The following is a 27,846-nucleotide window of genomic DNA, read 5'->3' on the forward strand; positions in this document are numbered from 1 at the left end:
TAGTATAGTATAGAACCATTGAGATATGGAACTTCAAGACCATCTTCCTTTGCATTATTTTTCATTATTTCCCTGGATATTCTTGATCTTTTGTTCTTCCAAATGAACTTTTTTTTTTCTAATTCGGTAAAAATATTTTTTGGTAGTTCAATGGATATTGCACTAAATAAGTAAATAAGTTTGGATAGGATGGTCATTTTTATTATATTGTCTTGTCCTACTCATGAGTAATTAATGTATTTCCAATTGTTTAGATCTAGTTTTAATGATGTAAAGAGTGCTTTGTAGTTGTGTTCATATAGTTCTTGTGTTCCTGTGTCTCAGGAGATGGATTCCCAAGTATTTTATATTGTCTAGGGTGATTCTAAATGGAATTTCTCTTTCTAATTCTTGCTACTGGGATATGTTGGAGATATATAAAAATGCTGATAACTTACTTGGGTTTATTTTTTATCCTGCAACTTTGCTAAAGTTGTTGATTATTTCACTAGCTTTTTAGTTGATTCTCTAGGATTCTTTAAGTAGGCCATCATATTATCTGCAAAGAGTGAGAGCTTGATCTCCTCATTGCCAATTTTAATAGCTTCAATTTCTTTTTCTTCCCTAATCACTACTGCTAGTGATTCTAGTACAATGTTAAATAATAGTGGTGATAGTGGGCTTCCTTGTTTCACTCCTGATTGTATTAGGCATCCATCTAGTTTATCCCCACAGCAGATGATTTTGGCTGAGAGTTTTAGATAAATATTTTTTATTATTTTTAGGAAAGGTCCTTCTATTCCCATACTTACTAGTATTTTCAATATGAATGAGTGTTATATTTTGTCAAAGGATTTTTCTGTGTCTATTGAGATACTCATATAATTTTTGTTGGTTTGCTTGTTGATATGGTCAATTATATGGATGGTTTTCCTAATATTGAACCATCCTTGCATTTCTTATATAAATACCACCTGATCATAATGAAAGACCCTCATGATGACTTGCTGAAGTCTTTTTGCTAGTATCCTATTTAAGATTTTTGCATCAGTGTTCATTAAAGATATTAGTCTATAGTTTCCTTTCTCCATTTTTGCCATGCCTGGCTTTGGAATCAATATGATATTTCTGTCATAAAAGGAATTTGGTAGAACTCTCTCTTTGCTTATTATGTCAAATAATTTGTATAATATTGGGATTAGTTGTTCTTTGAATGTTTGATAGAATTCACTTGTGAATCCATCAGGCACTAGAATTTTTCTTAGGGAGTTCTTTGATGGTTTATTCAAATTCTTTTTCTGGTATGGAATTATTTAAGAATTCTATTTCTTCTATTAATCTAGGCAACTTATATTTTTGTAGATATTCATCCATATCATGTAGCTTTGCATATTTATTTTTATTGCCATATAATTGGGCAAAATAATTTTAATGATTGCCTTAATTTCCTCTTCATTGGAGATGAGGTCTCACTTTTCATCTATGATATTGTTAATTTGTTTTTCTTCTTTTTTTTTTATTAGATTGACCAGTACTTTTCTATTTTGTTTTTTTTTCAAAATATAAGCATCTAGTCTTATTTATTAGTTCAATAGTTCTTTCACTTTTGATTTTATTAATTTCTCCCTTAATTTTTAGGATCTCTAATTTACTTTTCTTCTGGGGATTTTTTATTTGTTCACTTTCAAGTTTTTTGATTTGCATGTCTAATTCATTGACCTCTGCCCTCCATAATTTGTTAATATATAAACTCAAGGATATAAATTTACCCCTGAGTACTGCTTTGATTGCATCCCATAGATTTTGAAAGGGTGTCTCATCATTGTCATTTTCTTCAATGAAATTGTCAATTGTTTTTATGATTGGTTGTCTAACTAACCCATTTTAGAGAATCATATTATTTAATTTCCAATTAATTTGGTTATCCATGTAACCTTACTGATTATTATTTTTATTGCATTATGATCTGAAATAGATGAATTTATTATTTCTGCTTTTCTGCATTTGTTTGCCATGTTTTTATGCCCTAATTCATGATCAATCTTTGTGGATGTACCATGTGCTGCTGAAAAGAAAGTGTATTTCTTTTTGTCCCTATTTATTTTTCTCCATATATCTATTAACCCTATTTTTTCTAAGATGTCATTCACTTTTTTACCTCTTTCTTATTTATTTTTTGATTTGATTTATCTAAATTTGATCATGGTAGGTTCAGGTCTCCAACTAGTATGTTTTAACTATTTCCTCCTTCAATTCCACTAGTTTCTCCTTTAGCAATTTGGATGATATACCATTTGCTGCATTCATGTTGATTACTGATATTCCCTCACTGTCTTTGCTGCCTTTTATCAGGATGTAGTTACCTTGCCTATCCCCTTTAATAAGATCTATTTTTACTTTGGCTTTGTCAGATATCGTGATTGAACTCCTGCATTTTTTCTATCAGTTGAGGCCCAATAGGTTTTGCTCCAAACTTTAATTCTAACCTTGTGAGTGTCTACCCACCTCAGATGTGTTTCTTGTAGACAACATATGGTAGGCTTTTGGTTTCTAATCCACTCTCCTACTTGTTTTTGTTTTATGGGTGAGTTCATCCCATTCCCATTCAAAGTTTTGATTGCCACTTGTGTATTCCCCAGCATTTTTATATCCTCTCCTACATCTGTCCTTTCTTCTTTTGTTGTATCCTTTTAAACCAGTGGTTTACTTTTAATCAATCCCCCTAATCCCCACCCTTATTATGCTTCCCATTCTTCCCCCACCCTTTATGTTCCTTTTTTATTTTTTTAGGTTCTGTTAAGTTCCCACCCCTCTCTCTTTCCCTCCCTTTTTGTACTCCCTCCCCCTACCTCCCTTAGTTTTCTCTTCTAACTTATCCTGTAGGATAAGATAGAATTCAAGACCCCAGTGGATCTAGATGCTCTTCCCTCTCAGAATTGATTTCAATGAGAGTAAGATTTAAGTATTACCAAATAGTTTTCTCTTCCTCTTCTTTTTATAAGAGAATTTTTCCCCTGCCCTTCCCATGTGCATCTTTGTGTGATAAAGATTATCCTATTTATTTTATTTCTTCCAGTACCTCTTGTGCCGTATTTGATTTTACCTCCTTTTTATTTTTTTGTATATCTCATGATCTTATAGTACTTATTACCTAAATCTCTTCCTGTTAATTATTCTTCTAATTACTATAATAGTGAATATAATTTTTGAGAGTTACAAAAAACATGTCCCCATATATTAATATAAATAATTTGATCTTATTGTAGCCCTTAAAGAAGAAAGTTGGAATAAAAAAAAATCATTTCCCCCTTTTCCTTCTCTTTCTTATTTACCTTTTCATGTTTCTCTTGATGTTTGTGTTTGGATATCAAACTTTTCACTTATTTCTGTTTTTTTTCTTTACAAATACTTGTAAATCTTCTATTTTGTTGAATGCCTATACATTCCCCTGGAAGTATATAGTCAAATTTGATGGATAGGTGATCCTTGGTTCAAAAACCCAATTCTCTTGCCTTTCTGAATGTCATATTCCAAGCCTTTTAGTGTGGAAGCTGCCAGACCTTGTGTGATCCTGATTGGTGCTCCTTGGTATCTGAATTTTATTTTTGACTTCTTGTAGAATTTTCTCCTTAGTTTGGAAGCTTTTGAATTTGGCAATTACATTCCTGGGAATTGTCTTTTGAAGACTCACTGTAGAGGCTGTTCTATGAATTCTTTCAATGTCTATTTTCCCCCTTGGTCAAGAACATCAGGGAAGTTTTCTTGGATAATGTAATATGATGTCAAGATTTCTGTTTATTTCTGGCTTTTCAGGTAGACCAATGTTTCTCAAATTGTCTCTCCATTATCTGTTTTCCTGATCTGTCATTTTCTCAGTAAGATATTTCATGTTTTCTTCTATATTGTCAGTCTTTTGATTTTACTTTTTAAATTCTTACTTTTTTGCAAGATCATTGTCTTCCAATTGCCTAATTCTGGTCTTTAAAGACTCATTTTCCTTTTTGGTTTGGTCTATCCTGTTTTTCGTGGCTTCCAGTTGTTTCTCCAATTAGGGGTTCTTGTCCTTTAAACTGTTATTTTCTCTTTAAACTATTTTACACTTTTCTTGCCAGAAGGCTTCTATATTTTTATTAGCTCAAATTTTAATTCTTAATGAGTTTGTGGATAATTTCCATTTTTGGAAGGTTTTGGTGCATTTATTTATACTTCCTCTTCTATGTCCTCCATAGCTTAGGTTTTTCCTGTGTAAAAATTGTCCTTCTTCTTGTTTTTCTTGGTGTTGGTAAATTGTTGTTCCTTGTCACTATTTGCCATCACTGTGGTGGTTTTTCCTTTCCTTTTTACTCAGTAATCTGAGTGAGATGGGCAGGCTCTCAGTGTATGGAGCTAAGGAGCAAAGATTTTTCCTGAGGCTAGCTCTCAAAACTCTGCAGCTTCTGCTGTTTGCTGAACTTCTCTGTGCTATCTTTCTGTGAGTGCCCACAGTCTGTGCTCCTCAGCCAGCTGGGGGCTCAGGTCTAGCTGTTCTCAGGGGTATATCCTCGGTGGTCTTAGTCAGCTGCAAAGGACATAGAGGTGCCCCTCACTCACAGCAGAGGTGACCCTCATTCACTCACTGATCCCATGCTGGCTCTGAGTCTGGCTCTGTAGGGGGCTTGGGGAGGGTATATCAGCCATTATTTTGGTGGGAGATTTTTCACCTTTGTATAGTATAGAAATACCCAAATCCCATGTACCTTCAATGCTGCACCCAACTGTAGAGTCCCTTTGTTCATATGAATTTTTTTTTAGTCTTTTGAGGTAGTCTGTATTGGTAGGTGCTGAGGAGAGGAAGAGTCCTGTGTCTAAACTGCCTCCATGTTTACCCAGAAGTCCTATACCCATTTCTTCTTAAAGGAGATTGGATACTTCTGGAATATGATTGATGCTACTATTTATGACTTCAAAATCCTGTTTTTTACTCTTCATTAGCCAATTTTGTTTTGATGAGGCAAAAGAGTTAATAATTTCATTTTTAAAAAATATTCTAAAATTAATAATTTAAAATATTTTGTATTCATTCAGAGTAATGCTAGTGTTGTTGTTGACACAGTGTCTCAGAAAAATAAAAATGAATAATACTACTCTATTTGCTTTTGTCTGATGTCCTGGAAAATTTATGTATAACTAATGGTTCTTACTTAGTAAAAATGTGTGTGGGCAAAATCTTTGATTCTGCATAACCTTATTTTAATTTTATATTGTAATTAGTAATTCAGTATTTAAAGCATTCTCCCATAAATTCCACCATTCGTGTCCAAAGGAATCAGTGATGTCTTTCAAATCCTTTAGCTAATTGCAAATCATGTATTTTTCTCCTTGACTCCTAATGTTATATCAAACATTGACAAATATTAACCCAAGGCATTGAGATGACTTCCATAATAATGTGATATGCTCTAAAACTTGAATCTTCCCAGGTTCACTTCTAATTCATGATGAATCTCCTATATTGCCAGAAACCATAGACAAACAATATGAATTTACATTTTTGACAAGGGAACTACACTACTGGTCTGAGTTATGATAGATATTTTGAAAGAAGAGCAGTAAGTTTCTACTGAATCTTATATTCACACATCAAAGTTTCTGTTTAGGTATGGTTTTTTTTTTTCTCGGCAGGAATTTTTGAATAACTTCTGTTTTATTAAATGACACCTCCTGGTCCCAACCCCATAAGAATATAAGTCACTTTTGATGAGTAGGTGATTCTTGGTTGTAAACATAGGTTCTTTGCCTTCCAGAATATCATATTCTAAACCTTCCAATCCTTTAATTATAGAGGCTGCTAAAATCCTGATTTATCCCGACTGTGGCTCCATGGAATTTGAATTATTTCTTTCTGACTGCTTGCAGTATTTTCTTCTTGGTTTAGGAGCTCTTGAATTTGGCTATAATCTTTCTAGGAGTTGCCATTTGGGAATTTATTTCAGGAGGTGATCTGTGGATTCTTTCAATTTATATTTTACCCTTTTGTTCAAGAGTATCAGGGCAGTGGACTTTGATAGTTTCTTGTAATATTATTTTTCAACTTTTTTTTTAATCCTGACTGTAAAAGAGTTCAATAATTTTTAGATTATATCTTCTGAATCTATTTTTGAGGATAGCTTTTTTTTTCAGTGAGCTATTTCCTATTTTCCTTCTATTTTAAAATTATTTTGATTGTGTCTTATTGTTTCTTGATGTCTCATGAAGTCATTACCTTCTATTTGCCTAATTCTAATTTTAAATGGTGGTTTTTTTCCCCATGACCTTTTAAAATTTCTTTTCCTTTAGGTCAGTTGTACTCTTCATGGAACTTTTTTCTTCATTGGATTTTTGTGGTTCTTTTCCCAATTGACCAATTCTGCTTTTTAAACTATTATTTTCTTTTTGCATTACTTTCATTTCTTTTCCCAATTTTTCTTCCACTTCTCTTATTTTATTTTTGAAATTCATTTTTGAATTTTTCCAGAGTCTGAAACCAATTCCCATATTTGATTTAAGTTTTGCATTTTGCTGCTTATCTCTCACTGTTCCCTATTGAGTCTATGCCTTACTCTTCATTGTCTCTATTAAATTTTTCTATGGTTAGATGTTTCTTTTGCTGCTGGCTCAGTTTTCCAGCTTTTTTCTTTACTTTTATCTTAAATATAGATTTTATTTTCAGAGTAGAGAGTTTATTCTCTTGAAATTTAGCTTTTCCTTGCTGCCACCCTTAGCAAATTGCACTTCTTCCAAGATAGTATGATAGTCTGTGGACTGAGAATTCTAAAAAGCAGCTTATTCAGCCTCCTCTAGGGACTATTGATGACTTTCATGGCTCAGAGCATTCTGAGCTGCTTTGCCTGGGGTATATAGTCTCAGGTTTGGGCTTAGATAGGATCCTGGGATCTCAAAGCTAGCTTCTGCCAAGGTTCAGAACCCAGCACAGCAGGTAGATGGCTTGTGTTCCTCTCTGCAGTTTTATTTCCATTTCCCCTCTTACTCTGTAAATTCATCCATCTCTGCCTACTTCTCAAGTAATTTTTAACAGGAGACATTTCATTTTGTCCCCTTGGTTCTGTAATTCCTGTTTTTGTTTTGAGGGGCTATTTTAAGGTTCATTGAAAGGATTCACAGGGTGGTTCTAGCTTTCTGTGCTGTTACTGTGACATCTTGACTCCACTCAGATATCTACTATATATCTTAAAATATTACTAAAAATTAGGTGGTTTGTTTTTATTGCTGTTAAATGCTGACACTTTGATAATGACATTGAGCTTAATTATTTGCCTTAGTAATGTTCCTATGGTTGTCCATATTTCTTGCTGAACATTTTCATTTCACCATCTTTTATTCTGCCCCTAACCACTCTTATGAATAGAAATGTCTTATTGTTGAAGAGTTATGGTTAAAGAAGTCAGTGGAAGAATAAAACATCATTTGCAAAGGTAAAGCAGATAATAAAGCTAAGTAATTATCTTGCAAATTCAATATAGATAGCTAAAATATTATCAAAACCAAATTAACTACTTTTAAAAATCATCACTAGCTTTTTATAACCAAATTATTCATATGACATTGCACAATGATGTTTTTTGTCTTATTCTGAGGAGTAGATTTTTGTCAAAAATGACAAAATTAAAAAAAATAAAACTGAGAGGAGAGTTGGTCTAGTTCTTATTTGAACTGATCTAGCAATTCTGGAAAGCAATTCTTAAAATTTACTATCATACCTTTGATCTGATGATAAAAATATTGTGAAGATTAAATTTAATTCTCCCCTGATTGTGAAAATTAACTCCCCTGTCCATTTTTAGATTTAATCACCAAAAGTGTAAACATCCCACTTAATCAATAAGTGGGGAGGTCTGTGACCCATGTGTCAATAGTGGGTGATGAATCAGAATCAAACTGACTGCCCCATGAGCCATCCTAAGAAAAGTTTCAACTGTGATTGGTAGACATAAAATTAAGGGAAGGCACAGAAAGTGATGCAAAAGAGTCTTTAAAAGGGAGTTACAACTTCCTGAGTAGAGTTCAACTTGGACTTTATTTTCTTCTGGAGTTCTGAATTTGAGTTTAGAGGCTGGTGAATAATCTGTTGACTGAACCTGAGTCCCTGTTCCTGGTGAGACTGTCCTTGAAGCACTCCCTTTGTAGTGACATGTGGTGAGTGAAAAGTTGACTCCTTTCCTGGATTTTCTGAAGAAACTAGCCTCAGGAGAGACCTATCCTCTTGAGAGAGGCACCCTGTATCCCCAGATCCTCAGCTTTGCTAAGGCCTCTCCAGTTAAGGACTAAACTTCTCTACCTGTTTTTGACCCAGGGATCAGAGCAAATACTTAGCTCTTAAGCTAGATATCTTACCCCATTCTCTCTCTGATTTTCTTACTTCATTCTTTCTATATTGTGTAAATAAATATCTTTGGAATAAATTAACATCCTGGCAACCCTATGCTTAAATTATCCAGTTGACCCTTTATAAAAGAACCCCATTTTTGGCCCTTACAATATGATGATAATAAATGCAGCTAGAGTGAAAATCTCTTTATACCACCAAAAGGTCATCAGCTTAGGGCTATTGTAGGGAAATAACACACTCTGAGGAAAAATTGCTGAAGCTTTTTCCAACTCAAGGTTAGATTGGGACAGAGGACAGAAAACAGGAATAAACTGGGTTGAAACTAGAGGTATCATTTCCTAGGATTCAGGAATTCATCAAGAATGAACCTCAAAAATATAAAGGTCACTGGTGGTGTTTGCCTAATTGAAACCTCTGAGGCATAAAATATGATATGCTTCATGTACTGGAACTCTGAAATCTGAAAATCCTTCTTCAAAATTATCCTTAAGAGACCAAGTGAGTAGTCTTGATTGGTAAGGATGACGATTTGGGTTTCATCCACTATCTGAAATGCCCTCTGCCTAAATAAACTACAGGGAAAGACATGTCATCCCTGTTTATAGGCATTAAGATTGGTGGCCAGCTTCTATGGTTCACCATCTGTGTTTCTACTAAGGGAAACATTAATTAAACTTTTAAAAAATTTAATAAATGTAACAAGCACATGGATTCCTAGTATTAAATCTACATAAGTGGAATGCAATCTCATTTTTGTGTGGTTCATCAGCTCCATTTAGTGAAATTCTAACCAAGGAGAGAAAGGAGAATTCAAATTTGCATTTCTGTCTCCATTTCTTCATCCTTCCTGGGAAATAACAGGACTCCCACAGCTTGACCTGATAAATGCATGACGTCATTCCTCTCTGTACAGTTATCCTAAACATTTATAGAAAAAGTTGAATGCACATCTCCAATATAAGAGGAAGATTACAGCAATATAAATGTTTTCCAATTTCTATAGTCTGGAAATGTATTGTGATGCAGCTCATCATTATATAATCAGACCTCTCAAGATGGAAGAAACCACAGAGATAATTTATTCCAACAATATAATTTTATAGATGGAGAGATTAAGAATTAGTATGGTGAAGTCACTTCCCCAAGTCTCTTGTCACTCAGGCAGGAAGTTTCAAAAGGAATTTTAGCCCAGATTCTCTGATTCCAGGACAAATGATCTTACCACAATAGCACCCTCCTTTCAGAGTGAAAATTCCAATTTATATAATGCTCTCTCATTTGTTAAGCATTTTCTTCATTTCAGCCTTGGGTTAAATTGGCCTCAGCCAATCACTTATTTTCTGAAACTTTTTCAGTTTCTCCACTAAACTTTACTCTATGACAGCAATTGAAAGAGTGAATTTCTCTCTTTCACTCTTCATTTTCCATCAAGTTTAGAAATAATTTTTTCTAAAACCCTTACCTTCCATCTTGGGATCAATACTGTATATTGGTTCCAAGGCATAAGAGTGGTAAGGGCTAGGCAATGGGGTCAAGTGACTTGCCCAGGGTCAAACAGCTGGGAAGTGTCTGAGGCCAGATTTCAACCCAGGACCTCCCATCTATGGGTCTGACTCTCAATCCACTAAGCTACCCAGCTGCCCCCTAGATATAATTTTTAACTGAGTTTGTTTTTAAAATTATTGAAAAGCATTGTTTTTCTGCAACTATTCTTAAAGAAGGCAAAGCCTTTTGTTTTTTACCTTCTACAAAAATCATAGAAAAATCCATTTAGAATTGGAAGAAACCTGAGAGGTCATTGAGTACAAATAATTTATTTTATAGATGAGAGAACTGAGGTATAGTAAAGTTATTTTAACCATAAACTTTAGTGCCAGGGTAATAATGGGTCTTTGGCACATCTTCCTGATTTCAAGTCCAAAGTTTTGTCTATTATACAATATGATAACTTTATGGCATAGAAGGAATATACTTATTACCAGGTACTGAAAAATAAAATCCTTCCCTTTCCCAAAATTCTCCACTAACCCATATTTATATATTGATCCCATCATAGGAACTGGCCTCTTACTTGTTTTGTAACAGCCAATCATAGGACATCCTTCAATGACTTTCTATAACCTTATTATTTATACTATTCACATTAGCATTTAATTATATCCAGTCTTTGTACTTGTTTGAACACTGCACAGTCCAATTCTACCTCCCCAAGGTAAGAATTATATTCTGTATATTATTTTACTTTGCATCTTAAAGAATATAAACATATCTCATTGAAGGAAATGCTACCTTTATATGTGTGTGACCTAGACACTAAAGGACCCTTTAAGTGCTAATATCTGAAGTAAATGAGTACTTTTTAAAAGCAAGAGAAAAGTCAAGAAAGACAGACTACTCTGGAATCATATGGTTCCAGCCCATTTAAACCAAGGAGTTGGGAAAGTAAAAGCACTATGGGACATTTGTTTATTCTCAAGAGTATCTTTTCTTCTGAAACCAAAAGATTTAGAACTTCAAAGTTTCACAGTTTTGGCTAGAAACCAACAGAATGTGTGGGTCTAGAAACAAGTAGAGAGAAACACTCAGAAGAAGACAGACAGAACTAGCCAGAAAATGAGAAATTATACCTAAATCTTGCCTTATGGGGTTCTTAAGGACCTACATAGAATGTCAGTATCATGGATGTTATAGATATTTTGATATTCTGCACTGATTAGGCATTTTTTGTTTTATTTTAAGTGAATTATGTTATTTTATTTTTTAATTAATTAACTAATTTAGCATATTTTTAAATGATAACATGATTCTTATTGTTTCCCTCCATACTTCCTTACCCAGTCCTTCAGCTAAAGAGAAATTCCACTGCGTTATATATGTATCACTGTTCAAGACCTATTTCTATATTTTAAATATTTATAATAGAGTGATCATTTAAATTCAAAATCCCCAATCCACAATCACCCCAAAATATCTGTCTAACAATCAAACCATGTGATTAAGCAGTTGTTTTTCTTCTGTTTCTACTACCACATTTCTTTCTCTGGCCATGGATAGTATTCTTTCTCATAAGTCCCTCAGGATTGTCCTGGATCATTGCATTGCTATTAGTAGGGAAGTCCATTACATTTGATTGTGCCACCATGTATCAGTCTCTGTGTACAAAGTTCTCCTGTTTCTGCTCCTTTCACTCTGCATCAATTCCTGGAGGTCTTTCCAGTTCACCTGTGTAAGCAAAAACTTTAGGGTTGTGACTTAATCTAAATTTAATTGGTTACCAGGGAAAATCCCAAATAAAATATTCAAGTCAGTTTGGAAATTTTATGGTGGTTTAATTAATATAGAGGGAAGGAATTAAGAAGAAGAGAGAGGGAAAGGGTATAGGATTTCTCAGGCCTAGCCTGTGCCAGGGGGAGTTCAAAGACCTCTGCCACATGGTCTCTTCAGAAGATTAGAGGCTTCCTAAGAGAATAGTGTTTTGGAAGGTAAAGGAGAAAAGAATCAGCCTAAACTCCGAGAGAGCTCAGAGAAAACGCCTCACCTGAACTAGGTTACTAAGCTTCCCCCAGATGCCAAGCTCAGCATGCTGCCACCTCTCTGTGCAAAGAGGCCAGAGAAAGGAAGTGATGCCAAATATATAGACCATTTTTATATCACTTTCCTATGTCTCCCATGTACCAATGGTAGCTTAAGCTCCACTTAGGACACACCAGGGGTCTGTCAGTTGTTTCTGATTTGTCATTTGCTATCACATGTCTGTCATAGCCATCCTTCTCAAAACTTAATTTATAAGTAGGGATGTAGATATTCCTATTTTGTTAGGCTACGCAGGGTGGAATGAATTTAAAATTCATACCTGGAATTCCTCCAGTTCATCATTCCTTTCAGCACAATAGTATTCCATCATCATCAGCTACCACAATTTGTTCAACCATTCCCCAATCTATGGATATCCCCTCATTTTCCAGTTTTTTGCCTCTATAATTTTTCCTCATTATCTAGTTAAGGTATAAACCCAGTAGTGGCAATAAGGCCCTTTAGTCATAGTTCCTAATTGCTCTTCTGAATGGTTGGACCAATTCACAACCTCACCAACAGTATATTATTATTATCCCAATTTTGCCATAACCCCTCTAACATTTATTCTTTTCCTTTTCTGCCATATTAGCCAATCTGCTAAGTGTGAGGTGGTACCTCAGAATTGTTTTTATTTGAATTTATCTAATTATGAGAGATTTGTTTATTCATTTGTTCGTTTAATTTATTTAGAATATTTTCCCATGGTTGCATGATTTGTGTTCTTGCCCTCTCCTCTTCCCTTCCTCCTCCTTGAGCCAAAGAGCAATTTCACTGTGTTTTACATGCATCATTGTTCAAAAAAATATTTCCATATAATTAATATTTGCAGTGGAGTAATCATTTAAAGTCAACATCCCCAATCATATTCCCATTGAACCATGTGATTGGTATTTCTCTAATTATGAATGATTTAAAACACTCTTTATGTGCTTATTGATAGTTTTGATTTCTTCATCTGAAAACTGCCTATTCATGTCCCTTGACCATTTATCAATTGGGGAATGGCTTGATTTTTTTGTACAATTGATTTAGCTCCTTGTAAATTTGAGAAATCAGACATTTTTAGAGGTTTTTTTGTAAAGATTTTCCCCCAAATTTTTGGTTCCCTTCTAATTTTTTGATACTGCTTTTGATAGTACAATTTTTTTTAATTTAATATAATTAAAGTTATTCATTATATATTTTGTAATATTCTGTATTTCTTGCCTGCTCTTAAATTATTTGCTTTCCCATAGATCTGACATATATATTATTCTATGTTTACCTACTTTACTTATAATTTCCTTCTTTATATTTAAGTCATATACCCATTCTGAATTTATCTTGGTGTAGAGTGTGAGATGTTGATCTAAACCTAATCTTTCCCATACTGTTTTCAAATTTTCCCAGCAGCTTTTGCCAAATAGTGGATATTTGTCCCAAAAGCTGGAATATTTGGGTTTATCATAGACTGTCTTACTGAGGTCACAAGTCTATTCCATTAATCCTCCTTTCTATCTCTTAGGCAGTACCAAATTATTTTGAAAGTACAGTTTAACATTTGGCACTGCTAGGTCTCCATTCTTCACATTTTTTTTCATTATTTCCCTTGATGTTCTTGATCTTTTATTCTTCAAATTGAACTTTGTTATACTTTTTCTAATTTAATAAAACGTTTCTTGGTAGTTTGATATGTACAGCACTGAATAAATAAAATTAATTTGGGTAGGATTCTCATTTTTATTATATTAGCCTACCAATGAACAATTAATGTCTTTTTTCCAATTACTTAGATCTAGTTTTAATTTGTGGAAAGTGTTTTGTAGTTCATATAATTCCTGTGTTTGTCTTGGCAAATAGATTCCTAAATATTTTGTGTTGTCTAGGGTTATTTTAAATGAAAATTCGCTTTCTAACTCTTGATGATGTGTTGTGTTGGAAATATATAGAAAAGCTGATGTTTTATAAGGGTTTATTTTGTGTTCTGCAACTTTACTGAAGTTGTTGATTACTTCCACTAGATTTTTATTCATTTTCTAGGATTTTTTAAGCCAATCATCATATCATCTGCAAAGAATGATAGTTTAGTCTCCTTATTACCTATTTTAATAGCTTAAATTTATTTTTCTTCTCTAATTGCTCTACTCGCATTTATAGTACAGTGTTAAATAATAGAGGTGATAATGTGCATCCTCTTTTCACTCCTGATCTTATTTGGAAGACTTCTAGTTTATTTCCATTGCAGATTATGCTTGCTGATGGTTTTAAATACATACTGTTTATTATTTTAAGGAAAGAATAATCTAAACTATTTTCTAGTATTTTCAACAGAAATGGGTGTCAGATTTTGTCAAAGGCTTTTTCTGCCTCTATTGAGATAATCATGTGATTTCTGATGGTTTTGTTATTGATATAGTCAATTATATGGATGGTTTTCCTAATATCAAACCACTTTGTATTACTAATATAAATCCCACCTGACCAAAGCAAATAATCCTCATGATCACTTGCATGTATCTTTTTGCTAATTTTATATTTAAGGCTTTTACATTTATGTGCATTAAGGAGATTGATCTGTATTTTTCTTTCTCTGTTTTTTATCTTCCTGACTTTTCAATCAGTAGCATATTTGTTTCATGAAAGGAATTTGTTAGAACTTCTTTGCTTATTCTGTCAAATAGCTTGTATAGTACTAGGATTAGTTGTTCTTTGAATGTTTGATAGAATTCACTTGTGAATCCATCTGGACCTGGGAATTTTTTCTTAGGGAGTTTTTTTTTTCATGGTTTCTTCTATTTCTTTTTCTAATATGGGATTATTTAAGTATTCTATTTTTTCTTCTGTTAATCTAGGCAATTTATATTTTTGTAAATATTCATCCATATCACCTAGATTGTCATATGTATTGCCATATAATTGGGCAAGATAGGTTTTAATGATTGCCTTAATTTCCTCTTCATTAGAGGTGAGGTCTCCCCTTTCATCTTTGATACCATTAATTTGGTTTTCTTCTTTCCCTTTTTTATTAGATTGACCAAGACTTTGTATTTTTAAGGCTCTACCAGAGGTTGGGAATTAACAGTAAATATGAACAGAGGCCCTCTATCAGCAAGCAACATAGCATCGATATGTGGAACCATCAGATAGATAGTGTTTTTATATTAAGAAAAACAGTGTCATGACATATTTGTATTCTACCTTTCAACTCCATGACATGAAACTGAAGCCAAAGATTCTATACAAAGAAGTAGAAATTCAATTTAAACAGTTAGAGCCAGAAAATATACTAAACTATCCAGGGAAGTCATTTGGCCCTAATCAAATAAAAAATATCTGTCCTGTGGATGGAACAAATTTAAAAGTAATTAGATGAATATTTTCAAATAATTTCAAAGAGGAGATGATTTCAAAAGAATAGGGGGAATCAGAAATAAAATGTTCTTTTAAAAAATTGAGATGTCTGTAATGCTAGATACAGATATGTGTTTTCTAGTTTTTATAAATTCTTTATAAATTCATATATGGCATGCATATATGCCATCCTTCATGAAAACACAAGAAAGGATGGTTAGACCATTTCAAGATGTATTTTGTAGCCAAAATATTTTTCTTGATAAAAAGCTGTTTGGAAGATGTAATTGGTGTTATGTTTTCTACTTTTTCCTTTTAATTTGACTCAGAAAAATATAACTTTAAATCTTCGTTAATTCATATGTTAGGATTAATCAACATTTTGTTTGTGACAGATGTGACTTGGGAGATAACTTTGTTCAGTGGCCTGCTGAGGATTACTATTAAGCAAGCCATAAAAGAGAGATAGAAATGTTTTCCAGGATCTTGAAAATATCCTCAATAGAATCCAAAAATATTCCTCTACATCAAACAAGTTTTCTCCACATGCTCATATTTGTAGATAAATCATACTAATTGCACAGAATACTGGAGCACTACAAAGCTTCCTTTGAGATATTTGTAATTATTTGAACATATCCAATCCTTTGGCAAGTCTTATTCTATATACCTTTACAATATCTTTTATATACATCCAATTCTCTTCATTCTTGCTTGGACTATGAAATGTCCTTTTAACTGTTCTCTCTACCTTAAGTCTTTCCTTTAGCCCAAGTAACATTTCAGACTGTTGCCAATCAATTAATCAACATTTCTTTATTTTTATTATGTGTACCATGTACTACTCTCTGTTCTAAATGTGAGAGATATAAAAAGTAAAACAAAATGTCCCTTTCTTTAAGGAGCTAATAACCTATTGTGAAAATTATATATGTATATATATATATTTATATATATGGAATAAGTTATGTTTAAGATGAATATTAAATTATTGACAGAATGAAGCCACAGAATTTAGAGAGGTTGAAGAGATCTTCCAGTAAAGATGAAATTTTATTTGTGATTCAAAAGAAGCTTGGAAAGTCAGCTGATGTAGCAAATGGGAGAAACTGTTACTAATATCCAGAAAAGTCAGAGAAAATGCTCAGAAAAAATAGAGGGAGTATCTTGTTTATGGAACAGTCAGAAGTTCAGTGTCATTGGATTGAAGATTACATCTTAGGGAACAAGTTGTAAGAAGAACAGAAATTTAGGAAGCAGTTAGGTCAGGAAGGGCTTTAAATGCCAAGCAGAGCATTTTATTTGTTTCTGGGAACAATAGCATTGATGCATTAGTAAAATCACTTAAGTGAGTAAATAAAGAATGTATTGGAATAGCAGAGAGATTTGAGGTAGGCAATAGCATGCTGTTGCAATAGTACAGGCATGAAATGATTACGACCTACAATAGAGATGATGGCATAAGAAGAGAGAAGGGGGCATATTTCAGAGATGTTAAGTTGAAATCAGCAGGGTTTGGCAGCAGATTGGATGTGGGATATTGAGAGATAGTAAGAAGTCCAGGATGCTCCCTAAATTGCAAGCTTGAGGGACTGAAAGAAGCATGATATTCTCAAAGTAATAGCTAGACTATAAAGTGAAGAGGGGGTTCAAATGAAAGATAATACATTATGTTTTAAACATGTTGGGTTTAAGATACTCACTGGATATGCAAGATATTCAAGATTTACAAAAGGAAGTTGGTGATGGGATCTTGGAAGTCAGCAGAGAATTTTGGGAATTGTAGGATAGATTTGAGAATCATCAGCAGAAAAAAAGAGTAATTAAAACCATGGATGTTGAGGAAATTACAAACTGAAATAGTATATAGAGAGAACTGAAGAGGGTCCAGGTCAGAATTATACTTAATAATTTCTTTTTCAAAAATAGTTATACAACAATGTCATTCTCCCCCACACACAAGAAATTCAAGTGACTCTTTATTACCTCTCATATGCTTAACATTTAAAACTCTTCATAATAATCTAAGACATTGCAGTTTTTGCAATCTTCTTACACTTTACTTTCCATGTACTCTGCATTCTACTATCTATTAGGCCATTAAAATATTATCTCCCCACCCTTTGCCTTTCGGTTGACTTTCTCTGATGCTTAAAATGCTCCCCCTCTTCACTTCTGCCTCCTTAACTAACTGGATCTCTTTAAGATGTAGTGCAAAAGTAACCTTTTGTTGGAAGACTTTTTCTTTCTTGTAGCTGCTAGTGCATTTCCTTTTAGATTATATTCCATAAATTCTGTAGAAATCTTTCATGTATTTTAAAAATATGTTGTTGCCCCTATTCTATTAGAATTTGAACTCCTTTAGGATAGTGTTTTTAATTAAATATGTAGAGAAAAATATTTATTAAACACTATGTGCTTTAAACATTGAGGATACAAATAGAAACAAGCGAGACAGTCAAATTATCAAGGAAATGACATAGTTGGTAAAGAAAACACATATAGGGTAGAAGAAGTGGGAGGAACACACAAGTTGATCAAGTGAAGATAGGGAAGTGGCTTGGAAGGCCTAGTCTGACTAAGGTAAAAGCTCAGATATCACAGTGGAGGATCTAAAGAAAAATCCAAGTTTGTGGAGGGATATTTTTCCTGATGATGACTGCATGGTATAGTATGATGATGGTTACTAAGGAATATGGAGAGCTTGAGCCAAATGGGGTAGTTTTCTTCTTTTTCTTCCTATGTGTTTCTAGCATTTAGCAGAGTGCATAGTGCATAGTAACTACCCAATGAATCATTGTATAAGTATTGTCTGAATTATTGAACAACATAGTCCATTGACTACTCAGCACTGCACAAATTATATGAGGAAAAACTATTGCCGAGGATAGAAAATACACTTGAACAGAGCCAATTCACTGAGTAAATCCAAATCCAAATATATACAAATATACAGCATTTACATTTTTGATGTATATACATGTTTCTATTTATGTATACATACATAAGAAAATATAAATGCACATCTACTGAATATATCTTATGTGTGTACAAATAGAATGCTTTTTGACACAGTTCATAGACCAAGGATTTTGGTGGCAAAAATAGCTGGGTTCAAATCAGGCCACAGACACATACTGGAATATGATCCTGATGAGGCACCACCTCTCTCAATCTCAGTAAAATGGGGATAATAAAATACCAAGTATAATAAGATTAAAATTAATGGGAGTAAATTAAAGTGTTATATTTGGATTAGAAAATTAACTTCAAAAGTTCAAAATGAGAAAGGAGTGGCTCAAGAATAGGTAATCTATATAAGATTGGGATTTTATTCATTCTACAAACTCAATAAGTTGACAGTGTACTATAGTAAACAAAAAAATTCAGTTCCAATTTAGGCTATATCAAGAGAGGTATTATATCCATGATTATCTAGGATATATTACAACTGGGGTCTATAAAGTCAGAGGAGTCATCTCAAGTATTGTTTTCAGTTCTTACTTATACTTCAGAAATTATATATATATATATATATATATATATATATACATATATATATATATATATATATATATATTCCAGAAAACATCCAAAGAAAGTGAAACAGGATGGTAAAAGTCACTTAAATTATGCCTTTTAGGGACTAAGATTAGTTACCAACCAAGAATGATAAGAAAGAGGTCTACAACAAAACTATAACATTGCACAGTACATCCAATTAAGGAAAATAGAAGGAAAACCTTACAAAAACTTAAATAAAATGTTTGATTTCAAGCCTCCATTACTTCAACTTAGGCAAATACCTTTGATCCACATATCAAGTGGATACAGCAAGATAACACCTAAAATAATGAAAATATAAATTTAATAAGTGAAATTATATTTGTGAGGAATAAATTGGAAGGAAATTAAAAATACATGGAAGAGAAAGTGGTAAACCTTTTACTAGTAACAAACTAAAAACTCATGAAACAAAAAAATTTTTTTAATGAAAAAGTGAGAAATAATAGGATAAAATCAAAAGTTTGAGAAAGATGGAAGACAATTCAAGATAGTTTACATAACAAAAAATATAAGACAGATCACAGAGAAATAATTTAGGAATCATTAAACTCCCTGAAAATCATGTCAAAAACACACACATACACACACACACACACACACACACACACACACACACACAAACAAACAAACAAAAACCCAAAGTCTAAGTTAAATCTTTTAAAATCTTGAATGAGAACTGTCCAGATAAATTTGATTCAGTCAGTTAAAGTGAAGAATGAAAGAATTCACAAGCTTGAAAAAAGTCCCAAATGGGGGAGTTCCAGAAATGTCATAGCCAAAAATCTGAAACTCTAAATTCAAATACAGTTTATTACATGTACTTTGAAAGTAGTTAAAGTAGCAAAGAACTACAATTGGGATAACTGAAATTTTGCTACAATCTACTAAAATCAAGTGAAGACCTTGTAATATAATATTCCAAAAGGCTATATAAGAATATAGCTTTACACCTGAGTTGGATTTACATGAAAATGCTTAATATAATCCTGAAACTCTAGTGCAGGTTTTGTGAAACTTTTAGGGATCTTGTGCCCAAACTGCAACAGTTCATAAATGTCTTTTCAGGTCTTTTTGAAATTATCATGCTCATCATTCCTTGTATCACAATAGCATTAAATCATCATCATATACTACAATTTGCTCAGCCATTCTCCAATTGAGGGACATCCCTTTAGTTTCTAATTCTTTTCCATCACAAAAAGAACTGCTATAAATATTTTTGTACACATAGATGCTTTCACATTAAAAAAAATCTTTGGAATAGATACCCAGCATTGGCATTACTGCATCAAAATGTATGCATTTTTAATAGCTTTTGGATATAATTCCAAATTGGCCTCTTGAATTGTTGGATCAGTTCACAATTCTACCAGCATTGCATTAGTGTCCTTGCTTTGCTCCTGGCCTTACTGGGAGTCATTCCTCCTTTGCTCCTGATCTTAGGAAGATTTCTAACTTTTCCTCTTTCCAGATGATCATTGCTAAGAGTTTTAAATAAATATTACTTATTATTTTAAGGAAAGGCCCTTTTATTCCTATGATTTTTAATGTTTTCAATAGGAAAGGGGGTTGGATTTTGTCAAAGGCTTTTTCTGCATCTATTGACATAATCATGTGATTTTTTGTTACTTTGATTATAGTTTTCCTATCATTAAATCAGTCTTGAATTCCTGGTATAAGTCCCATCTGGTCATAATTAGTAATCCTTGTAATATATTGCTATAGTCTTTTTGCTAGTATTTTATAGAAGATTTTGGAATCAATGTGCATTAAGGAAATAGGCCTGTAATTTTTTTCTCTGTTTTTGATGTTCCTGGCTTAGGTATCCACACCATATTTGTGCCATAAATAGAATTTTCTAGAACTTCTTTTTTTGCTTATTTTGCCAAATAGCTTGCATAGTATTGGGATTAATCATTCTTTAAATATTTGATAGAATTCACTTGCAAATCCATCTGGCCCTGGGGGGAAAGGTTCTTGGTGAATTCATTGATTGCTTTTTCAATTTCTTTTTCTGAGACTAGATTATTTAAGTATTCTATTTTCTCTTTTGTTCATCTATTTTCATAAATATTTTTCATAAATATCCATTCATTTTACCTATATTATCAGTTTTATTAATATAATTGGGCAAAAGTTCTTCTAATATTTGGTTTAATTTCACCTTCATTTGAAGTTAAGTCACCTTTTCCTTTTTGATGCTGATAATTTGATTCTCCCCTTTCTCTTTTTTAAATGAAATTAACCATCTCTATTTTGTTATTTGTTCACAGAACTATTTCCTACCTTCATTTATAAGTCAACAGTTCCTTTTCATTAAATCTCATTAATCCCTTGATTTTTTGGATTTCTAATTTAATTTTTAGTTGGAGATTTTCAAATTGTTCTTTTTCTAGTTTTTTTTAGTTGCAAGTCAATTCATTGATTTACTTTTTCTTTATTTTAGTGATATAAGCACTCAGGGATATACATTTTTTCCTATAAGTATTCCTTTGACTGTATCCCACAAGTTTTGATATGTTGTCTCCACATTGTTATTCTCATCAAAAAACTGTGATTTTTTTAAAAAGGTTTGTTCTTTGACCCAATGATTTTGAAGAAGGAGATGTTTCTAATTAATTTTAAATTTGCCTTTCCATGAACGTTAATGTAGTATAATTTTTAGTACATTATGATCTGGAAAGTTGCATTTATTTTTCTGCTTTACAACATTTTGTTGTGAAGTTTTTATGCCCTTGTACCATGGTGGCAAATCTATGGAATTCATGTCATAGTTCATTGTTAGAAAACCAGAGTAACTTGATGCTGCACTTCTCCTCTTCCCCTCTCTATTTATGCCTGAGGACATTCCTTAATTCACTCTCCCCTCTTCCCAGCAGCCCAATAGTAGGCCTTCCTCCCTCACTTGCCTGGGGTAAGAATATAGCTCACATGCTGGTGAAGAGAAGACAGCAGACTGTTGAATCTGTGGGGAAGGTGATCCCCATAGTACAGTTGAAAGATATAGGTTTGAGTAGAGTATAGCTCACAGCATGGCACATAGCTAGAGGATAATGGAGTGCTCAGGTGAGGCCCCTCTCCCTCTCTACACATTACTCTCATCACCTGCCCCTATGCCTATCTTCCCTCCCTTGTCTGGTATAATAAGGTTGCAGGGGGCATAGGGCATGACAGTTGGTTTCTAAAAGTTTCACCATCACTGAATTAGTACATGGTCAGTTTTTTCTATATGTACCATGTGCTATTGAAAAAATGATATATCCCCTTTTATCCCTATTCTCCAGATAGTTATTAAATCTAACTTTTCTAAAGCTTCATTCAATTCCTTTACTTCTAACGTATTTATTTATTTTTTGGGGGGTTAGATTCATCTAGTTCTGGTGGGGAAAGTTGTGGTTCCCCACTAGTATAGTTTTATTCTCTATTTCCTCCATAAGCTCCTTTAGTTTCTCCTATAAAATTTTGGATACTATACCATTTGGTGCATATATATTAAATACTGACATTACTTCATTATACTACCTTTTATGAAATTTACTCTTTCTTATCTCTTCTAATCAGATCTTTTTTTTTCCCTTTTTTTTTGCTTTAGCTCTATCTGGTATCATGAGTGCTACTACTGCCGTTTTTTCATCTCAGTTGAAGCCCAATAGTTCCTGCCCCAGTCTCTTGCCTTTACTCTGTGTCTACCTCAAATATGTTCCATTTAAACACATGGTAGGATTTTGGTTTTTAATTCACTCTGATATCTGCTTGTGTTTATTGGATAGTTAATTCCATTTACATTCATACTTATGATTACCATCTGTGTAGTCCCCTCCATCTTGATTGCCTTTTAATCCTGCCCTTTCTCCTTTTAACTCTTTACCTCAACACTAGTGTTTTGTTTTTAATCACTCCCCCATTCCACCTCCCTTTTATTATTCACTTCCCCCCTATCCCGTTATTCCCATCCTACTTCTCTATAGGGTCTCTTAATCACCACCTCAACTTCTCCCTCCCTTATGTTAGTCCCCTCCCAACCACCCCCTTCTTAAGTCCCCTTCTACTTCTTTATAGGGTAAGATGGCATTCTATGTCCCAATGATTTTAGCTGATCTTCCTTCTCTAAGCTGATTCCAATGAGAGTAAGGTTTTAGAATTATCTGTAACCAGCCTCATAATTCCTCCACAGTAATAGTTTCCATTCCTTTATATCTCTTTATGTTCTAGTTTAGCCAATTTTGCTTCTCTCTAACCATTTATCTTAGTGAAATACTCCTTTTCACACATAGATATTCTTTACTTATCACCCAAACCATCTTACTACCATACCCTCTGTTGATATGTACTTGTTCTAACTTTAATGACAATGATAATTTTAAGAGTCATAGATTGTATCTTTTCATATAGGAATATAAATGATTTGACCTTATTGAAGCCCTTAATTTTTTCTCTTTCTTTCCTTTTTTATGCTTCTCTTGAATTTTATATTTTGACATCAAATTTCCTGTTTAAATCTGGCCTTTTCTTCAGGAATGATTGGAAATCTTCTATTTATTAAATGGCCATACTTTCCGCTCAAAGAATATAGTCGTTTTGATGGGTATGTGGTTCTTGGTTGTAAACTCAGTTCCTTTACCTTCTGGAATATCATATTCCAAATCTTGTGATGCTTTGAGGTGGAAGCTGTCAGATCCTGTGTAATACTGATTGTGGTTCTATGATATTTGAATTGTTTCTTTCAGCAGTATTTGCTCCTTGGCCAGGAAGGTCTTGAACTTGGCCATAACATTCCTGCTAATCCAAAACTCTCTCCAGGATCTATTTTATAGGTCAGTTGTTGTTTTTTTAATGAGATATTTTGTATTTTCTTCCACTTTTCAGTCTTTTGATTCTTTTTAGTTTTTCTTGATGCTTTATAAAATCATTATCATTTATTTTTCCAATTCTAATTTTTTAAAAATTAATATCTTCCATGATCTTTTGATATTCCTTTTCCTTTTGGGTCTTTTCTATTTTTCATGGATGATTAATTAATATACAATAGCTTAATATTCTCTGAAGCCTGTTTAACCTGTGATTCTGCAATCATAAACTTAGATTATATTTCCTTGATAAAGAACCTTTTGCTAGGACAAACAGACTATTTCTGTTTAGGGTATTTGGCAAGTTGTCTCAGGTAATTAATTAAATTCTATTCTCCACTGCTTTGAGGCTTTGAGACCTCCCCCCCTGGAAATTTTGAAATTATTTTGCCTCAGGAAGAGAAGATAGAGGAATTATACACAAATATATGATAGAGTTGTATATGGAGAGCAATATTCATCTACTTTAAGGTCAAAGCAATAGGAAATAGGATAAAATAAAAATGGTATGGATTTCACATTTACTTAACTCAACATTATTTTTTCTTATGAAGAACAATATATATGCATATATATATATATATATATATATATATATGTATATATATATTGTCAGAAGATGTGAAAAATACTTTCCTATAAATATATATAAAAAGGCATTTCTACCCAAAATAGATCTTATAAAAATCTACCTGGAGGCAGAGAGCAAAAGTAAGTCTCTTTCTCCTGCCATGCTTCCAACATTCTTTTAAAACAGTTTTCTTTTTTTTTTTTGGCCCACAAATTTTAATGTATCTTGATGGGGTAGCCCTTATTAACTGACTATTTCTGTCTTCCAGGTTTATTAAGATTCCATTACTTCTCTACCCTGTAGCTTTTAGTTTACAGATTTTAAGAGATGTAACAACAACACACATTTGTCAAATACTAGTTCATGGAGGGTCAAATTTTCTCGGATAAATTTTCATTTAAACTGGCCTTGGAAGTGTTCTTTTTTCCTTTCCAGTTGGATAGTTTAGAATTAATGAAAAACTGTCTTAAGGAAACTTTAAAGTAGATTGCATTATTGATCTGTGGCTATTTTGAACTGTGGGTTGACTATCAATATTTCTCAACTCTCACTTATGGCTTTCAAGAAGAGGTATCATGGATATCAGTGACTCAGATAAAGCTGTCTCAGCAGATAGTCCAAGCCAGGTTGAGATTAGATGACAGGCTTTAAACCTGTTGATGATGTAGAGGATATCTACCCTGTAAAGATTAAAATTTAGGGGAAGCTTGGGCAGGAAGAAATTAGTTGCTCTCTGCAAGGAGTATTATATTTTTATGAGGTTTATTGAAGATTAAAATATAAAGAAAACACAAGTAAGAAAAGCACATGTCTAGGCCCAGAGAACCTATTCACGACCACTCACATCTTGCCTGCTAGATGGAGCTCTGATGCGGAAGTAGGAAAAAGGCCGAGCCTATTCACAACCAGTTTAAATACCCCATCTCGCTCTCAGTTCAGGTGAAGTTTCAGTGAGATTAGAGGGCAACTGGAATTAAGTAACCTCACAAGGCAGCATGACACTATAAAACAAAATGAAAAGAATGAAAAAATTGAGGAAAATATGGAGCATCTCATTCACAAAACAGAGGATTTAGAAAATCTTTCGAGAAGAGACAATTTAAGAATCATTGGTCTACCAGAAGACCATGACCAAAAAAAAAAAAAAAAACCTGGACATAATACTACAGGAAATTATTCAAGAAAACTTCCCCGATATCCTAGAACAAGAGGGAAAAGTGGAGATTGAAAGAATCCACAGATCACCTCCTGTATTTAATCCCCAATTGACAACACTCAGGAATGTTATAGCCAAATTCAAATACTAACCGACCAAAGAAAAGATATTACAAGCTGCCAAGAAGAAGTCCTAAAACTCAAAGGAGATCAAAGAGATCCTAAAACTCAAAGGAGAAATTAATAAAATTGAAAGTCAAAGAACTATTGATTTAATACATAAGACTAGAAGCTGGTACTTTGAAAAAACAAATAAAATAGACAAAGAACTAATAAATCTAATTAAAAAAAGAAAAGAAAAAAAAAACAAATTGACAGTATCCAAGATGAAAAGGGAGACCTCACTTCTAATGAAGAGGAAATTAAGGCAATCATTAAAAACTACTATGACCAAACATATGGAAACAAATATGGCAATCTATGTGAAATGGATGAATACTTACAAAAATATAAATTGCCTAGACAAACAGAGGAAGACGTAAATTATCTAAACAACCCCATATCAGAAAAAGGAATTGAACAAGCCATCAAAGAACTCCCTAAGAAAAAATCCCCAGGTCCTGATAGATTCACAAATGAATTCTATCAAACATTCAAAGAACAACTAATCCCATTATTATACAAACTATTTGACAGAATAAGCCAAGGAGTTCTACCAAATTCATTTTATGGCACAAACATGGTACTCATCTCAAAGCCAGGCAGGTCAAAAACAGAGAAAGAAAACTATAGACCAATCTCCCTAATAAATATAGATGCAAAAATCTTAAATTGGATACTAGCAAAAACACTCCAGCAAGTCATCACAAGGGTTATTCACTATGACCAGGTAGGATTAATACAAGGAATGCAAGGATGGTTCAATATTAGGAAAACTATCTGCATAATTGACAATATTAACAAGCAAAGTGACAAAAATCACATGACTATCTCAATAGATGCAGAAAAAGCCTTTGATTAAATACAACATCCATTCCTATTGAAAACACTAGAAAGTATAGGAATATAAGGGCCTTTCCTAAAAATAACAAACCATCAGCAAACATCATCTGCAATGGGGATAAACTAGAAGCCTTCCCAATAAGATTAGGAGTGAAACTGTAAACCTTAAAATTTCTTAGACTTATGAATGTTTGAAATTTCCCTATTGGGAAATTTCATACTTGAAAAAATTCCTACTGATAGTAAGAACTCTATTGGAATATGAAACTCTTTGGCATTGGAGGATCCTTCTCCTCCCTACTTAAGACTACTTTAGGACAGAAACCTTTTGCTAAACAATGGAAAAGTGCTTTGACCTATGCTTAAGCATAGAACAGGAAGTTCTTTGAGTCATGATTGATTTTAGAATTTATACAATAGAGATACTTGGAATGACAGAACTAGGTCTTAGAACTTCCAATCTCCACCCTGTTCTGGGTAACAGGATTTAGGAAGGGCTGCAGCAAAGATCAAGATTTAATTATTTGAGAATATGACTTTCAACAGACATGTGCAAAGGAAACAGTCCTCTGGACAGTCCTGGGTTAAGCTAGAGCCACCATTGGCACAGGGGAGATATCGACAGTGATTGGTAGATGTGAGAATTGAGGGGAGGGGACTTAGATGGTTTCCTTAAAGATAGCGGGGTCTGAGGAGAGGAGGAGGAGGTTTTGCTCTGAGAGGTTTTGCTCTGAAGGAGTCTGAGAGGAGAGAGGTCCTGGAGGGAGAGATCCTGGAGAGATCTGAGAGGAGGGCTTGCTCTGAAGGAGGCTAGAGGTGGAGGCCCCTGTGACTGTTTCTCCATTTCGGTCACGTGAGTGATAGGGACTGATCTCTTTTCTTTGCCTCAGCTATCTAAGGGCTTGGGCCTTTGGCCCAGCCTAAACAGAGGGTGTATTTCTCTCTTTCTCTCTCTCTCTCTCTCTCTCTCTCTCTCTCTCTCTCTCTCTCTCTCTCTCTCTAATACTTTCTTCCTCCTGTTTGTAATTAAAAACTCCAAAAAAGGTTGACTGCTGGTTTGAGTTTTCATTTAGGAATTACATAGCTGAATTCCTTGGTGACCTTAAATTAATATATATCAGTCTTTTAAAGTGATTTCCATATCACAAAACAAGGATGCCCATTATCACCCCTATTATTTAACATTGTACTAGAAACACTAGAAGTAGCAATTAGAGATGGAAAAGAAATTGAAGGTATTAAATTGAGGAGACCAAGCTATCACTTTTTATGGATTATATTATGGTATACTTAAAGAATCCTAGAGAACCAAAAAGCTAGTCAAAATACTCAACAACTTTAGCAAAGTTGCATGATACAAAATAAACCCACATAAGTCATCAGCATTTCTGTATATCTCCAATCCATCTCAGCAGCAAGAATTAGAAAGAGAAATTCCATTTAAAATCACACTA

The sequence above is a fragment of the Monodelphis domestica genome, chromosome 6 (genome assembly GCF_027887165.1).
Source record: "Monodelphis domestica isolate mMonDom1 chromosome 6, mMonDom1.pri, whole genome shotgun sequence".
Classification (NCBI taxonomy): domain Eukaryota; kingdom Metazoa; phylum Chordata; class Mammalia; order Didelphimorphia; family Didelphidae; genus Monodelphis; species Monodelphis domestica.